The following is a 7,098-nucleotide window of genomic DNA, read 5'->3' on the forward strand; positions in this document are numbered from 1 at the left end:
ACGTGTGAGCCTCGTGTAGGTCCTCTGCATTATTATCTCCCGATTTTTGGCTTTTTCCTTCATACCTATGTCCAAACTTAGCTTTTCCAAAGCAATTTTCAATCCCGACTCCTACAAGTTAGTCCTCAAAACATGGTTCCAAAATGATTGTAGCAATTTATTAGAACAAAAACATTAAAAACGAAAGCATAGAAATAATGTAAAAACATTTTATTAAAACCTTGGGTTGCCTCCCAAGAAGCGCCACGGTTTACGTCATTGGCTAGACGCATTATACCTTGGTTTGAATTAAGCCATATTCCTTGGTGGTGGGTAAGAAGCATTTTGGTACCCACGTGTTCTTCCATGTAAGCTTATCATTTTTCCACTTTGGTTTTGGTTTCATCTTGACTTTGACCTTTGCCCTTTCATCCTCATCAGGTTCTTTTTTCGCACTTTCTTTTCCATCATTTGTGGCTTGTCCATCGAATCTTAGGATAATTTCACCTGAACTAACATCTATTCGTGCACGACAGGTAGCCAGAAATAGTCTTCCAAGAATTAAGGATTCATGGGGATTATCATCACCCATTTTACAAACAATAAAATCGACAGGCACAAGAAATTTTCCTATTCTTACTAAAACATCTTCCGCTAAGCCTTCAGGATACCGTGTGGTTCCGTCAGCTAAACGTAGAGTCAGCCTCGTCGGTTTCAAGCATGGTAAGTTCAATTTCTGAAAGAGATTTGAAGACATGACATTAATAGAAGCACCAAGATCAGCAAGAGCTTTTCTAGGTTCCATGTTCTGTATAGAACAAGGAATCAACAAAGCTCCAGGGTCACCCTTCTTTCTGGGGTTTCCCTCAGTCAAGCAAGCCGAAGATTCTTGGCTTAAACAAGTAAAATTATCACAGATGTCATTCTCAAACAACTCACGACATTCTTTGTTATTGAAAAATTTTCGGATAAAAGCATTAATTGTACCTTCTCGAGCCGTTTCCTTCTCCTTTGAACTTTTGATGTTGTCTCGTGATAGCTCTTTTTGTTTCGGGCATTCTTCCAAAGTGGTTTTTTCTTTGTGTTCCTTCATTGATATGGTGCATAAACCGCTCGCATTCTTCAATTCGAGATTGGGACTACAAGAGGTAGTCTTGTTTCTTTGGTCATCTACCTTACATTGACATGTTCCACAGATAGCATCCACTGGATCACATTTCACATGCGTTTCTTCTTTGGCATCAATGGCGTTGACTCTCTTTTTCGGATTGTTTTCAGTATTACTCGGGAGTTGTCCGTAGTGGCGATCTGACATCATCTTAAACATTTGAGAAATTTGATTCTCAATTGTCTTAAGTGTGGCCTTAGATTCTTGTCGAAGACTAGAAATTTCTTGTCTAATCTCTTGAGTAATCTCTTGTTTCAGATTTGCCCGATCATTTTTCAGTTCCATGATCGTCCTTGTAAGTCTTTCATATACTTCACGGATGTCATCCCTCCTTTGTTGAGTAAAATCAAGTTGAGAGTCGTATTGTGGCCTGAACTGGGTCATTTGATTTCCATTTTCTTGGTTTTGATTGTACATCAGTCTGTTCTTGTCATTCTGTCCATATGCAGGCTTGTTTCCATAGTTGTATTGTCTTTGCGCTTGATATCCATCATTGTTGCTATTGTTCCAACCCTCTCCCTGTTTCTAATTGTTGTTTGATCTTTGGTTTTGTCCATAAGCATTGAAGTTGGAGTTCCTTTGATAATCTACCGCCTCAACTTGCTCAGATGCAGACGTAGAAGTGCAAATATTAGTGTCATGAGGTCCTTCATAGATATTACAATAAAGTGCCAATGCCATGCAAGGCTTGGGCTTTCCTTCCATTTTTTCTACCATAGCCTGTAGCTTTTTGATTTCATGATTCATTGCTTCGATTTTGGCCTCACTCGCCACTCGATTATCAACTTCATAAATTCCTCCATGATCTCCTCTTCGTTCATACCAACAGGATGTGTTTTTAGATATTCTCTCGATTAGTTCCTCAGCTTCTTGCAAAGCTAGGGAGACAAAGGCACCGCTGGAGGATGAGTCAAGCGACATTTTTCCTTCGTCTGTCAACCCTCCATAGAATGAGCTAATCATGTCCCATGGATGCATCAGATCTTGTGGGCATTGCCTTTTAAGAACTTTGAATTTTCTCCAAGCCTCTCACAAACTTTCAAGTCTTCCTTGTTTGAATTCTTGTATCAGCCTTCTAATCCTCATAGTTTTTGTAATGGGAAAGAACTCGTTCATGAATTCACGATGCAACTGTTGCCACGTTCTGAAATGATTGTCGTCTTGGCTTTCCAACCATCGTGCTGCTTCTCCTATAACTGAAAATGGGAATAATTTGAGTCGAACTATTTCCTCGCTAACGCCTTCTTGTCTGTACATCCCACATGCTCGTATAAACCTTGTGATGTGTGCGTTGGGATCTTCAGATGGTAATCCCGAATATTGACTGTTCTGAACCAGTGTGAGAATAGTTGGATGCACGTGAAAGTTGACATTCTCTATTGGAGGTACATAGATCGAGTTGTGCATGTTAAAATCCGGAGTCATGTAATCTGCAATTGATCTTTGTGGTTCTTGAGGATTTCCATAAGAGTCAATTCCTTTTTTGGTCCTAGACTTATAGTGGCAAAGACAATTTTAGTCCTCCATAAAAAATTTTGACAATTTATGGACACAGTTATTGTGACGAGGACAATTTTGGTCCGCCGTCTATTATCTCGTTAGTTCGCCGTTTAAATTAGGGGCATTTCTGTCAACAAAATTCAATCTAATTTTCTTGAATAAAAACAAATCTAATTTTCTTGAATCAAAACAAAAATGATGGATTCAGTCTCTGCAATGTCGTCTTTTCTTTCCCCTTACTACCATCTCATTTTCACCTCCTTGGCTTTCTTGCTTTCCGGCTTCATCTTCTTGCTTTCCAGAAAATCAAAGTCCAAGAAAAAGCCCAACTTGACTCCCGGACCGCAGGGCTGGCCGGTGGTCGGAAACCTGTTCCAGGTGGCTCAATCTGGAAAGATGTTTTTGCAGTACGTGAGAGATTTGAAGCCGAAATATGACCCCATTTTCACTCTTAGAATGGGAACAAGAACAGTATGGTGGTTATAATCACCAGTGCAGATTTAGCCCACGAGGCTCTCATCGTGAAAGGCCAAATTTTTGCGACCCAAACCATTTTCAGTAGCAACAAGTTCTCAGTAAACGCGGGGTAGAAGCGCCGCCATGGATAGACTGATTGAAAGGATTGGGAGCGAGGCCAAGGCCAACGACGACGTGGTTTGGGTGTTGAGAAACGCCCGGTTCGCGATTTTTTGCATTCTGCTTGCCATGTGTTTCGGCGTCGAGATGGACGAGGAAACCATAGATTCCGTCGATCAAATGATGAAGGTTGTCTTTGATTGTTCTCGATCCTAGAGTTGATGATTTTCTCCCAATTCTCAGCCCGCTTTTCTCGAAACAGAGAAACTGGGTTTTAGAGGTGAGGAAGCAACAAATCCAACCCATCGTGTCGTTGATCGAGAAACGCCGTCGGCCAACCCCACCTTGCTTAAATGCGCCTCCTGTGATGCCACTGCAATTTTCACCGTCGTGAGCCGGAGGAGACGCTGCCCAAGGCTCTTGAGTACCAATCCCTCCACCCCCGCCGCCTAATCACGATAGCCCCAATTCCCATCTCTGCCCCCTATCTCCTCCGTGCATTTGCTTTATTTGGTGTTTCGTATTTGGCTTGGATTTGCAAACGGTGAAGAACATCATTTGACTAATTAATTTCATTCTGGGCAGTGGGCAGCAGGTGCCTTTGGCTCCACTCTCTCTTAAGTCTCCACTTCCTTGCCTTTCCCTTTCTCGTTTCTCCGAGCACCAGAACTGACTCCCAGAGCCCTAGCGAACGAGACTCCTTACGATTGGAGCACCAGAAATGACACAATTACCCCTTCTTAAACGACCAACTAACGAGATAATAGATGGAGGACCAAAATTGTCCTCGTCACAACAACTGTGTCCATAAATTGTCAAAATTTTTTATGGAGGACTAAAATTGTCTTTGCCACTATAAGTCTATGACCAAAAAAGGAATTGACTCATTTCCATAATATTCCTCTTCACGATTGTTCTCTTGGTTATTTGCTCTGTTAGCTTGTGGTTCTTCAATGATTGGTTCTTCATGGTTAATCGGTACTTGTGGATTAATTGGAACTGGGGTGGATTTGGTATTGTTGTGCCTCTTCCTTGTGAATTTCTTATTGCGCTTGATGAAGCCATTAGTGATCCTTGGGTATTTTTCCTTCTAGTTGCTTTATTAATTTCGGGAATGTAGGGTAGTAAACCTTGATTTCCTTTTGCTCGCGTGTGCATTCACCTAGTAAAATTATCAATGAAACGAAACTTTCCACAATTGACTAGAAGTAGTCAATTGGGTTAGTAGCAAAAACAAGTAAAAACAAAACAAAATTAAATGAAATGGATTAACATTTCTCAAATCTAACATTCATGCAATCAAAGTAAACAAAAACATATGACAACCTATTGCCCTCCCCGGCAACGGCGCCATTTTGACGTTGTTCAGTTTTGTGAGTAGGGTTGAGATGTCAAAAGATGTTTATGATAAAACGGAAAGTCTGTGACTCCCCGAGTGTCGGTCTCGAACGAGGGACGTGGAGGTGTGTCAAACGTTCGGGGGTTTACTTGATTGAATTATGCATTGGATTCGAGTGTGGTGAAGGGTGGATTTGTGAGTGAGAGTAGTTCATTGGTTGGTTTGAGTGCAAGAGAAAGTAGTAAAATAAAAGTGATTTTGTGAATATGTAAAAGGGGTAGGGATTGGATAGTGTTCATGAATATTGCATGGTGAGTGTCTAAGGTCATGGATTAGGATTGCTAAGATATTGTCTATTCAAGAGTGTGTTGTCTTAGTCCTTTTCCACCTTTGTGTACTAAGGCTTCTTTGACTTAGGAGTGCCTTCAAGTATCCAAAGTTCTAAGAGGAATTTTATCAAACACTTAAGCTACACACTATCCTACTATTCTTAAGAAGTCCATAGGAACTTTGATTGTGTCAAGCTTCAAATCCTAACTCTAATCAAAGACATGAAAGAGTCAAGAGCTCAATCTCTCATCTAGATTGGCCAAATCCAAACAAGATCTCATCAAAACAACAATCAAAAGACAAGAATAGATAATCCATAAACACAAACTCATAGATCCAAAATATAGAAATAAGATCATCACAAAAGCAATATTCAATCACACAATCCAAATCCCTAGACTAAACTAGCTACGCATAATATGAAATGCAAGCAAGAGCTAATTTAATCCAAGAACAAGATAACTAAAATTATAGAAATGAAATAGAGATCACCTAGAGAGAAGAAGATCTTCAATCCAAGCTTGTTGTCTTCTACAATGGAGATTGATCTAAACTAAAAACTAAGAAAAATGGAGAAAGTTCTCCAAAGGAAAAACTAAGAAAAGGAAAACTAATTTTCTGGGAACCCCCCTCTGAAAATTCATCAAAGGGGTTTAAATAGTCTCCGAAATGACAACCCTAGCTGAAATTCGCGCATCACCATCTCCACGCCTCTCACACGCGTGTGAGCGTGCGTGGGAAGCTTCTGGAAAGTTTTCACGCCTGCTCACACGCGTGTGGCCTTCCAGTTTGGTCCTTCGGGGCTCCGCTCTTGCCTGGTTTGCTCTTTAAGCTCAACTTTTGGTCCTAATTGCTCCCAGGGCTCCTGTTTTACTTCTTTTAAGCTAAAAATAGCTTCTGCGCATCAGTTAGTGATTTTCAAGCATTTACGCGCATAATTTACCAAGTAAGGATGCTATAGACGCGATAAAACACCCTAAAATGTGCCTGAAATAAGGGTATCTCGGAGTCTTATCATTGAGCCATTTTGTAATCTTAGAAATCCCCTATTTTATTTTTAGAGTGTAGAGATTTGACCCGGAAGACAAGTCATGACAATAGATTGATTCGAATTATTGTTTTATAGAGTTCATTTTATCATGAGTCTTGTAAGTCATTTGCTTCCACTATACACATAAGTGTATATGATCCAATGGACAAAGCCAAATTATTATTGCTAGAAGGCATGAGTTCAAATCCTATTAAGAACATTTTGGTCTTGAAGTCTATGGAGTGGAGCAAGTCGTGGCACGATCCAACTCCAAGAGGAAGTCAACTTTTAGGTCAATGGAGTAACCTATAGAGGAAGTCAAGCTCTATGGAGCTAGTCAAAGTCAAGGGCGGAAGGAAGTTCAAGATCCACTATCTCTACACCATACGCTACACAATGCAAAGAAGGATCAAATATATTTTCTTGATCAATATTATTGAATGAGTTAAAATGGAACAATGGTTAGAAATTTGAGCATATTACCTACTGGTCCAGTGTTCAAATCCTACTTGCTACATTTTTATAAAGCCTAAGGAGAAAGCTTGGAGCTAGTCATACGGCCAAGGCTTTTTGGACCTAGTATTGGTCAATGGAGCAAGCTTTGGAGCTAGTCAAAGTCAACATAGAGCAAGTCAAGGTCAAAGGTCAAATGGAGCAACCTTGTCCAAGACCTATGCGCGTGATTTATATATTTTTCCTACACGCGTGAAAGCTAGTTTGGAGCACTATGGAGCATCTTATGGAGTAACTTATGGTGCAACTTATACTTAACCATTTTTGCATGCTTCATAAAAATGTTGAATGTCCAGTACGTGATGCCATGAACCAAAGGAAATCTGAAGGTGGTGATTTTCTGAAGATTATTGTTCATACTCAAGCAAGAGCCACCCGGTAAACATTTTGAAAGATCAACTTGCCAAAGATCAAATCAAGAATACAATCAACAAAGTCAAAAATATCAAGCTCTGAAGGATACAAAGTCCACAATATCAGGCTGTCAAGACAACAAGTCTGAAATTGGAGGCTACAAGTTTCAAAGATCAAACAAGCCGAAATAGAAGACTTTGGTGAGCAATTTGCAGAGGTAATTTTTCAAAAATTACCAGCGGCATTAAATGTGCAGATCAAAATGGCATTCTTATCAGATCAAATTGACAAGTTATCAGATCAACGGTA

At 40.1% G+C, this 7,098-nt stretch overlaps 1 pseudogene; it reads left to right on the top strand.

Annotated features, from left to right (window-relative positions):
- The first annotated feature begins 2,842 nt into the window (after nucleotides 1–2,842).
- LOC116013139 lies at nucleotides 2,843–3,617 on the top strand (annotated as a pseudogene).
- Nucleotides 3,618–7,098: the final 3,481 nt, after the last annotated feature.

Source organism: Ipomoea triloba, chromosome 3 (assembly GCF_003576645.1).
Source record: "Ipomoea triloba cultivar NCNSP0323 chromosome 3, ASM357664v1".
NCBI lineage: Eukaryota > Viridiplantae > Streptophyta > Magnoliopsida > Solanales > Convolvulaceae > Ipomoea > Ipomoea triloba.